The following is a 10,765-nucleotide window of genomic DNA, read 5'->3' on the forward strand; positions in this document are numbered from 1 at the left end:
AGGGCAGAGGGGAAGAAGAAGGAATGTGTTCCTTTACTGCTGGTTTTTAAGACACCAAGAAGGAAAAGATGAAATCAGACCAGCAGCTCTCCCTTTGCCCACTGCAAGGATGTGCCCCAGCTCCTATGTTGTTGGCTGAGCCACAGAGCTACAAGCAGAGGAGAAAAGCTGTTGTTTATTGTGTCCTGCTCTGGTTTTTACCTCAAAATCCATCCCAGAGGGAAAGAGCAGAGCCTTGACATTCCTTACAGCCACACTGCAGGATCACAACCCACTGCTCTGTCTCCTCTGCTCCACTTCTTGTGCAGGTTTGTGTCATTTGTGTCCCTTTTCCTGTTCCCACTGTGACACACACTGTGTGTGACAGTGACAGGCATAAAGCTGTGGGAACCTCAGCACAGGAGGAAGGAACAGGGAAATCCATAGCCAGGGAATCAGACCACAGCAGGGAGCTGCTGCCAGAGTTATTTGTGATGGTGCCAAGCACTATCATCATCAGAAATACTTCTAATAAGTATTAAACACTTTTAGTAAGTACTAAGCACTGTTAATAATTACTAAGCCTTTTCAGTACCTTTCCTACCTGCACATGCCATGGACTAGAAGGATTCCAACTGTTTTTTTTTCCCTGAAAATCATTCCATTTGATTCCACCTTGCTGTCGCTTAGAGCTCTCCTGAGCCTCCCCACAGCTTTGGGCTTTGGCTGTGCTGCTTGCAGATCATCCAGGCAGGTCACTTTTGTTCAGAAGGAGTCACTGTAAAATTTGCTGGTCAAGGGTTTTACTGCTTCCACCCCGTGTCCAGAGCAATGCCAGGTGTTGTTCTTCTAGAAACATGGAACCTGTTGCGTTTCTGGTTTACATACAGTTTTGAATTGTGTTTAAAATCTGCCTATGGAAACTCCATTCCAGGGGATATTTTGTTGACTTTCTTACTCCACACTAACTCATATTTTCCCCACTTTGCAACATTTTTTATTTAAAGTGAACACTTTTAAATTTAATAAGCATCCTTTTGTGAGGCTTAACAACTACCTGCGACATGATTATTACCTTTTTTTACTACCTCTGTCAAACTGTGCACCTGCTGACGTCATCTTCTGCCAATACATTCTCGATCCTGCTGTGTCTGTTGCCAAATGCTATTTCAACATTGACCTGCAGCTCCAAACTTCAGGCCTTGCTTCTGGTGTTGTTACTGTAAGTTTTTGTTGATTTTCTGCTTTTCTACTTTTACCTCAGCTTTTACATTTGTATTAGGAAGTCATTTATCCCCCCTCTGACCTGCAGTCCACCTGGCTCGGGGAGAATTTGAGCCTTTTTTCCATCCCATCCCATCCCATCCCATCCCATCCCATCCCATCCCATCCCATCCCATCCCATCCCATCCCAGTCATCACCAGACTGGAAAGCTCTTCCCTGTCACTAAAACCCCACGTTCTGCTGCTCCTTCTTCAGCTTCACTCATTCTACTTTCAAACCACTACATATTTTTGGCACCAAACATGGGGCAGGGTCACTGAGAAAAGTCATAATTACAATTTTTTATTGAAGAAGACACCTGTTCGCTATGATGCTCAACATGCTTTCATGTGTCTTATACCTCTCTCTCTATATTTTTCAGCATGTGGGGCGCTATCTGTCGGTCTTAATACTCCTGCATAGACCAGGGTATGGTACTAAAATTGCTTTACTGGTCTATTATGTCCATTGCTTGATAAACTCCGAGGCAATGAACATCATTCAGAATATATACCCAGTTTTGTATTCTTGTTCTGGTCTAGGATGCTACGTCTGGAGCCTCAACAATCTCACCCAGCCCCTGTGGGGAGGAGTAAAGAACAATTTTTTCCAGCTTTTCAGGCATGACACAGCAGTTTCTGAAAATATTGAGTACCCTCTGGATGCCAAGGACAGCGTGATGTTCTTGTTAGTCCTGCTTTGTTTTCTCTGGATGGCCCGCACCATGCTTAGAATCAAAACACTACATGGTGTATTGGAGCATGTTCTTAAGGAAGAGGAAGATGGAAAAGAAGCAAAGCAACATCATCAACATCCACACAGACCATCACAGAGGAGAAGGGAACCAAAGGCGAGGCAGCAGTGTCCTCATCTACACAGACCATCACAGAAGAGAAAGAAGCCAAAAGTGAGGCAACAGTGTCGACATCTATGCAGACTGTCACAGAGGAGAAAGGAACCAAACGTGCTGTCAGCATCTCCACACAAACCGTCACTGAACCGGAACAGCCTAAACCAGTAGCAGTTGCCACCACTCAGAAGAAGAAATCAAGGAGCAAATCAGTCCGCATAGCGACTGACGAGGATGGAGCAGGACCTTCGCACTCAGCTGAAGAGACAGAGACAGAGATCATCACCCGCTCTCTATCTCTGGGTGAGCTGCGTGACCTGCGAAGGGAATTCACCCGTCAGACCAACGAGTCCATCCTCACCTGGCTGCTCCGCATCTGGGATGCTGCAGCCAATGACACCATTCTGGATGGAACTGAGGCCAGGCAACTGGGATCACTGTCCCGGGATGTGGTCATTGACCAGGGAATTGGAAAAACCCAAGAAACTCTCAGCCTCTGGCAGTGACTGCTAACAAGTGTGAAAGACAGATACCTTTGTAAAGAAGACCTCCTAGTGCACCAAGGAAAATGGAGCACAATAGAACAAAGTATCCGATACCTAAAAGAATTGACTGTGCTGGAAATAATTTTTTCAAAACACGAGAGATTTCCTTAAAGCCCAGATGATGTCCAGTGCACATCACGGATGTGGTTGAGATTTGCACGGCTTGGACCAGAGATGTACTCACGTTACCTGGCAACACTGCAATGGAGAGAAGGTGAGGACAAGGTGGGTGTCCTGACTAATAAACTAAGGATTTACAAGGACACTGTCACCGCCCCAGTTCGTGCCCATGTCTCATCTGTGGAAACAAGACTGGCTGAACAAGTCCGGAGCTTGATTGAAGAAAGCCATCAGAAACTGAAAAAAGAACTTAAGAAAATTTATGATATCTCACCAGAGCTGATGAGAGTCTCTGCCATTAGGAGCAGGTGTCCCCCAGCCAGGGAGAGAGGATACACACCCCAAGGTAACCTCTGGTCTTTTCTTCGAGAGCATGGAGGAGACATGAAGAAGTGGGATGGAAAACCCACCTCTTCCTTAGCAGCCTGGGTATATGAACTGAAAAGAGAAACACCTACCACAAGAAGCCCATCTAGAATGAATGTTGCTCTGGTGTCTCATGCACAGAACTCCAGACGGTACAGGAATGATGATATGACTGATCCTCTTGAAGGAACCTCAGCAACACATTTACAGGAAGAGAACAACATATGCGATGACCAGGAATAGGGGGGCCCTGCCTCTAGCCAGGAAGAGAAAAGGGACAATCGGATCTACTGGACTGTGTGGATCCGATGGCCTGGCACATCTGACCCACAAAAATATACGGCATTGGTTGATACTGGGGCCCAATGTACCATGATGCCATCAAGGTCTGTAGGAACAGAACCCATTTCTATTACAGGAGTAACAGGAGGGTCCCAGGGACTGACTGTATTAGAGGCCGAAGTGAGAACTGGGAACGAGTGGCAGAAACACCCCATCGCAACTGGCCCAGAGGCCCCATGCATCCTCGGCATAGACTATCTCAGGAATGGATATATCAAAGATCCAAAAGGATATCATTGGACTTTTGGGATAGCCGCAGTGATGAAAGAAGACATCAGACAGTTGAATACTTTGTCTGGTCTCTCAGATGACCCCTCTGCTGTGGGACTGCTGAAAATTGAAAAACAACAAGTACCAATTGCCACAGCAACAGTACACCGTCGGCAATACCGCACAGACAAAGACTCTGTGATTCCCATACATGAGATGATCCCTAAACTGGAAAGCCAAGGAGTGGTCAATAAAGCCCGTTCACCTTTCAACAGCCCGATTTGGCCGGTGCATAAGTCCAGTGGAGAATGGAGACTGACGGTGGATTACCGTGGTCTGAATGAAGTCACGCCACCACTGAGCGCTGCTGTGCCAGACATGTTAGAGCTTCAGTACGAACTGGAGTCCAAAGCAGCAAAGTAGTATGCAGCCATTGATATCGCCAATGCCTTCTTCTCCATTCCTTTGGCAGTGGAGTGCAGACCTCAGTTTGCCTTCACCTGGAGGGGCGTGCAGTACACCTGGAACCGACTGCCCCAGGGGTGGAAACACAGCCCCACCATCTGCCATGGACTGATCCAGGCTGCACTGGAAAAGGGTGAGGCTCCAGAGCATCTGCAGTACATTGATGACATCATCATATGGGGGAACACCCCAAGGGAGGTCTTTGAGAAAGGAGAAAAGATTATCCAAATTCTGCTGAAAGCTGGTTTTGCCATTAAATGAAGTAAAGTTAAGGGACCGGCTCAAGAAATCCAGTTCCTGGGAGTCAAATGGCAAGATGGTCGTCGCCAAATCCCCACAGAGATAATCAACAAGATCATTGCCATGTCCCCACCTACCAACAAAAAGGAAACACAAGCTTTCCTAGGCGCCATAGGCTTTTAGAGGATGCACATTCCTAAGTACAGTCAGATTGTGAGCCCTCTCTACCTGGTGACCCGCAAGAAGAACGATTTCCACTGGGGGCCTGAACAGCAACAAGCTTTTGTTCAGATCTAGCAAGAGATTGCTCATGCAGTAGCCCTTGGCCCAGTCAGGACGGGACCAGATGTGAGGAATGTGCTTTACTCCTCAGCTGGAAACAATGGTTTGTCTTGGAGCCTTTGGCAGAAGGTGCCTGGGGAGACTCAAGGCCGACCATTGGGATTCTGGAGCAGAAGTTACAGAGGCTCCGAGGCCAACTACACTCCCACAGAGAAGGAGATCTTGGCTGCCTATGAAGGAGTTCAAGCCGCCTCAGAAGTGATTGGCACTGAAACACAGCTGCTTTTGGCACCCCGACTGCCAGTGCTGGGGTGGATGTTTAAGGGAAAGGTTCCTTCCACACATCATGCCACCGATACCACATGGAGCAAATGGATTGCCCTCATTACACAGCGCGCCCGCATTGGAAACCCAAATCGCCCTGGGATTCTGGAAGTTATAACGAACTGGCCGGAAAGTGAAACTTTTGGATTATCGTCTGAAGAAGAAGAAGAAGAAAAGCAAGTAACACGCGCTGAGGAAGCCCCACCATATAATGAGCTACCAGAGACTGAAAGACGATATGCTCTATTCACTGACGGCTCCTGCTGAATTGTCGGCGCTAACCAGAAATGGAAAGCTGCAGTATGGAGCCCCACACGACAAGTTGCACAAGCTACCGAGGGACAAGGTGGATCGAGTCAAGTTGCAGAGCTTAAAGCTGTCCAGCTGGCTTTGGATATTGCTGAACAAGAAATGTGGCCGAGGCTTTATCTCTACACTGACTCATGGATGGTAGCTAATGCCCTGTGGGGATGGCTGAATCGCTAGAAAAAGGCCAATTGGCAGCGCAGAGGAAAACCCATCTGGGCTGCTGACATTTGGCAAGACATCGCCGCCCGAGTAGAGAGGCTGACTGTGAAGGTTCGACATGTGGATGCGCATATACCCAAAAGCCGGGCTAATGAGGAGCATCGCAACAACGAGCAGGTAGACAAAGCTGCCAAGGTGAAAGTATCACAGGTGGATCTAGTCTAGCAGCACAAGGGAGAATTATTCCTAGCTCGTTGGGCCCATGATGCCTCTGGTCATCAGGGAAGAGATGCAACATATCGACGAGCCCGTGACCGAGGGGTGGACCTTACTATGGACAGCATCTCACAGGTCATCCACAGCTGTGAGACCTGTGCTGCAATCAAACAGGCCAAGCGAATGAAGCCTCTGTGGTATGGTGGACGATGGCTGAAGTACAGGTACGGGGAAGCCTGGCAAATTGACTACATCACCCTTCCCCAAACACGCCAAGGAAAGCGGTACGTGCTGACCATGGTGGAAGTCACCACTGGATGGCTAGAAACCCACCCTGTGCCTCATGCCACTGCCCGGAACACCATCCTGGGCCTTGAAAAACAAATCCTGTAGAGACACGGCACCCCTGAGAGAATTGAGTCGGACAATGGGACCCATTTCAAGAACAGCCTTATAAACACCTGGGCTAGAGAACATGGTATTGAATGGATATATCACATTCCCTATCATGCACCAGCTGCCGGGAAAGTTAAACGGTGTAATGGACTGCTAAAGACTACCCTGAAGGCACTTGGTGGGGGGACCTTCAAGAATTGAAAAATAAACTTAGCCAAAGCCACATGGATGGTTAGCACCTGAGGGTCTATCAATCGAGGTGGTCCTGCCCCGTCTGAACCCTTACACACAGTGGATGGAGACAAAGTACCTGTGGTACACATGAAGGGCATTTTAGGAAAGAGTGTTTGGATTAATCCCACCTCAGGCAAAGGCAGACCCATCGAGGGGATTGTCTTTGCTCAAGGACCTGGCTACACTTGGTAGGTAATGCAGAAAGATGGAGAAACTCGTTGTGTACCACAGGGAAACCTAATTTTAAGTAAGAACAGCATGTAAGGTTTCATTCTGTATGTATATATGCATACCTCTGTAAGAATGTATTGATTTGGGCATGATGTAGATGGTAATAGAATAAGGAGTGGATTGTCCTGGGTTGTAGTTTAGGATGTATTCCATCACCATCTTCATGAACTGATGAATCCAATTGTTGGAGCAGTGTTCTTCCCAGGCCCCCTCCCTCTGGGGTGCCTTCTGTTCATGGTCCATCAATGCCTTGCTGCATGACTCATAGATAACTCTTATCGCTCTTTAATGGGCCATCAGGGACATCCTGGATGACTCATCATCCCATTGGGAGATGCTCCACCCAGCGGGAGGAGCCAAGCATTCTCACCTGGACATAAGATGGGATTTGGGACAATACAGGCAGCTCTCACCCACTGGATTCCCAGAGGACCAGAGCTACCGGACCTTTTCTATGAGATCACTGCTTCAGCAAGACCACTTCACCTGCACTGCTTCCATCACCCTGCTCAGGTTGTATTTTGACTCTGTCAGTGGTCTTTTTGTATTATTGCATTTATTTTGTTATACCTTTTTTTCCCTTTTTTTCTCATTAAATTGTATTTCTGACTTGGAGCCTCTCACTCATTTTACTTTCAAACAACTGCAACATGTCCTGTAGAAATAGGGACTTTTAGTCCTTTAAACTGCAATTTTTCACTTTGTTGCTGATTCATGTCACCAAAGACATCTCTAATTACCACTGGAACCACACACAGTTCTCTTCCAATTGATCTCTACTTTTTTTTCAGATGCAGTCTTACTGTCATCCTGTAGTTCCTTTAATTCTATGCAAAAATCATTCCTTTTCTGTTTTCAACTCCAAAATGCATATTCTTTACCTCTTCATGGCTTTCAAGATATCACTTTTGATTTATTTTTCCTTATCAGCTTTTCCCAGTGTCACTCTACACCACACCTCAGTTGATCTCCCTTGCTGCCCTCTCACAGCTACCCTTAAGGTTCTACTTTCTTATCTTTATCCTTTCCAACATTTCCCCCTTTCCAAGGGGTATCCTATTCCTCTATGCATTTTCAAACCAAATGACCCATTTTAAATCAGATCTAGCAAGTGAATAAAAATACACTTGAATACACCAAAGTTTGTTTCATTCTGGAGCAAGTGTAAAAAGATACACTGGAGCCAACAGGAATTTGAAGAAGGAAAATGTCATGGACTGAGGAGTCTCCACAGGCTGCTGCTTTTCTAGAAACATCCTGATTTGAAACAGATCCCAAGTGCTAATGAGGTGGATGCTGTCATCACTGGAGGACCAGAGGCTGGAAGTTATGATTCTTGTTCTACAACACTTTTGGCTTTACAGTAATGACTTATTTTATCCAAAGCAGGCACATGAAGTGACACCTCCACTAAAGTAAGGAGTAGCTGAAGACCACCAACTCAACACTGCACACAGGGACAACTCTCCCAAAGCCACATATCCCCACAGTTAAGAGATCTGGCAGCAAGAATTTCCTTAACTCTGAACCAAACAGTGTTTCAGATGAAAACTGGTGAGCTGCACACAGGGGCCGCTTCTTTCACCTGGGCAGGTAATAACTTGCTGCCAGACCTCCTGCCTGGGATGGTTTTGCAGCCACAAAAGCTCATTTTTGGCTGCCACACGTGCACTGCATACCCCTGCCGTAAGCAGCCTGGCTGGACTCCAGCCTCTGCGCCGTGTAAGAGTAGTGCCATGCCTGTGAGCCTTGCTGGGAAAACACTTGAACAGGAATTTAAAGCTTTTTTGGTGATGACTCTTGCTGGAAGAGCTCTAGAGCTGGCTCACTCGTTGCTCCGTGGAAAAATCTTGTCAATTGGCTTTTCTTCAAGATGTCTCAGCTGCAGCTCAGGCTCCTTCTCAGAACATCCATCTAGTGATGCTGCAGGAGGCCTGGAAAATTAGATGCATTTCCTTGGAGAACGTGTAAAACACTCAACTCCTGTTTTGCAGGGATGAGTGAAATTTCCTGTGCTTATGATCCTGGTGTATGAGAACATCCTGGGTGGGACAGAGCTGTGAGCTGTGTCCATTTCCATGAATTCATGCAGTGGTGGTGCCGAGTGCCTGCTCCCTTGACACGAGCAATTCCCTGCACTCACACACAAATGGGAAGTGGCCAGGACAATGGATTATTCACTTCATGCCATCTGTAATGTCACAGAGCATTCACACCAGGTATTATTTCAGAAAAGCTCACCCTGCAATGCTAAAATGACCCATCACAGATGAGACCTGAATGTACCAGCTCCTTTCCAGCTGTTCTCCAAAATGCTGTAATAAACCACTACTAATAGGGCTCTGCTCCACACTCACTAATGCTTTGTACCCTGGGAGCTTAGTAAAACTCTGCCTTATGGTAACATCTGCCATTAATTCTTGTAGGGGGCTGCAACAGGACAGCCAAGAGCTTCACTGCTCTCTGCCCTCCCTCAGTACCACTGAGATTTCCCAACCAACAGCATCTATTGCCTTCCCCACACCTACTCCCCTCTTGCCACATTTTGCAGCCACAGCATATCCATCCCTGCAGCTAGGCCAGCGACTTGGACAAATTCCCCTATGGAAAGGACTGAATGGAGTGGGGAGCTGGTTTTATTCCTGTTGCCATTTCAGCACAATTTAGCAGCTGGAAACGAGAAAGAGAAGCTGGTGCTACATGACAAAGCTTTCCACAGTCAGCATCCCTACAGCAGCATTTAAAGAAGCAGGAGTTATTTCAGCAGAGATACACAATACTTCACCAAAGGTAGCAAATGGAGCCCCTTGGATAATACAAGGGTAGACAAGCTGAGGTTTTCTTGGATATTGTGATTAAGTCACACTGCCGGAAGCTGAGTTAAACAATCTCTTGCTGCTGTTCTTTGCCCATCACTGGTTTTCCTCCAATGGCCCCTTGCAGGTTGTCTATCTCAAGAAAGCCAAGCAGGATCCTCTGGGCTGAAGCCTCCTGGTCCCCAGGCTCCACCCTATAGTTGTTGCATGTGGCCCCAAGCACAGCTGACCTGGAGTTTCTGTCATTGTGTGGGGCCTTGTGCAAACCTCGAGGCTGGCACCTCATGAAAAGCCAGATGTGTGTGAAGAGCTCAGGCTCCTGCTGATGCCGCTTGGCTTCAGATACTGCTCAGCTGGCAGCTTCCAGGCCAACACCTTCTGAAGTGCAGAAAGGCCGAGTTCCAGTTCCCAGCCTGACTGGGAGACAGGAGCTCGGAGCACTTGCTAGACCAAAGACCTCCCAATGGATTCACCCCCAGGCCATTCCTGGCCCTACTCCAACCATGCAGCATCTCACCCTTACATATGACCTCCAGCTTGCCGCCAGCTCTCCTACAGGTGGTTCAGAGCCTCAAGGCCAGGGGTGTTTGATCTAAGGCACAAAAGCATTCTGGGGAGGTCTGACTTTGAGCTTCCTGCACCCAAAGTCAAACCCTCTAGAATCTGTGAAAGAAACCAAGCATACAGGGCTAGCTAACAGCTTCTCTGCTCTGCCCAGGACACTTCTGACAAAGCAACTGTCTTCGGTGCATCTACCAACAACTCATCATGGGACCAAAGGCAGCAGAACAATCACAGACATCCTCTGGCAACAAGATGCCAACTTCTGCAATTTGTTTTAAATGTTTTCAGAGTGCTCAGCAAGTTAAGGGACTTTTTAGAGATCCTGTTTTTCCTTGATCAGTAAAAACAATCTAGGGTTGGAACAAAAGATCTGTGGGTCACAGCAACAACTGGTCTAAGTTACTACTGGCTTAAACCTGCCTTGTGCATGCTAGAAACCATCTCTGCAGAGGAATCCCTCTGAGCCTCTCCTGCCACATGGCCTACCACATCCTGCACCAGGGAGGGCTGATCCCAGGCCAAAAAACCCCCAGGAGCTGCACTCCATGATCCTGATGGTTCCCTTCCAACACAAGCATATTCTAGGATTCTATGAAAAGACACTTCCACACACCTTTTTTGCAAAAAAAGGTAAAACCTGAACATGTTGACACAAGCAGAGAGAGCCCAGCATCCAGGATCAGTGTATTTCCTGACCTCATTCCCAGAAATGGCTGATCTCTTTCCGAAAACCCTTTCCTAGGAAAAAAAGTCAGCCTTAGGCAGATACCTGGCCTGGTAATGTGCTGTTTGGTGGCTTCAGATTAGGGGACATTCTCAGTAATATAGGGACATAAGCAAGGCATCTGCTCTA

Source organism: Sylvia atricapilla, chromosome 22 (genome assembly GCF_009819655.1).
Source record: "Sylvia atricapilla isolate bSylAtr1 chromosome 22, bSylAtr1.pri, whole genome shotgun sequence".
NCBI classification, from domain to species: domain Eukaryota; kingdom Metazoa; phylum Chordata; class Aves; order Passeriformes; family Sylviidae; genus Sylvia; species Sylvia atricapilla.